Here is an 817-nt window from a genome sequence, read left to right on the forward strand (position 1 = left end):
CGTCTTTTGTCATTCTTTGCTCCTTTTTCACTCAATGATTCCTTCGAATTTGCCGACCAAAAATTCTATATGTCTATTCTATCTATGATATTTCTATATATATAGAATATGATATCTAATATGACATCCGATTTGTCAAAGGGATTGGATTGGTGACTTACCCATTCAGTGACTTTGGCACTGGACGTTCCAAAAACGGGTACTATCGGATCGGGTGAATTAGAGAATAGACAGAGGTCCGTTGGCATTTCAGCCTTTCTTCTCCTTTCAGGGCCTATCCGAAAGAGAATCCAGTACCTCTTGGTCCTGAATATCAGAATAGGACGAACGAACCGGCCTCCGCGGATATCTTTGCTTCGGAACAAAACCCTGCAATCAAATAGATTGTCCCAAGGGCGCCATATTCTAGGAGCCCAAGTTATGCTATTGAAAATTCGTTCCTCTAGCAGTTCCGGTTTGAGCATTCCGTTCCCTTTTTCAAACTCCACTTCTTTTCATATAGCAATCCCTGATCAAAGAGAGAACAATATCCATTTCAAAACATTTATAACAGATTCCTTAGTTCGGACCGACGAAGTAATGTCACTCGACTATTATCAACCTGACTGCAATCTTTTTCTGTCGGTAAGGATTGCACCAGAGCACCTTCTACTTCTAATAGGCCATGAACTATAGATAGAGAAGAATCATTCTGAGCGAGTACATAAGAAGCGATCCACTTTTTTTCATCGGTTCCAGGGGAAGACCAAAGATCTTGCGCGGCAGGTCCGCCAGAAAAACTCAAAAGAGAAAGAAGTCTCGTTAATCTCTTCATGCT

This window comes from Hordeum vulgare, unplaced genomic scaffold (genome assembly GCF_904849725.1).
Source record: "Hordeum vulgare subsp. vulgare unplaced genomic scaffold, MorexV3_pseudomolecules_assembly, whole genome shotgun sequence".
Taxonomy (NCBI): Eukaryota; Viridiplantae; Streptophyta; class Magnoliopsida; order Poales; family Poaceae; genus Hordeum; species Hordeum vulgare.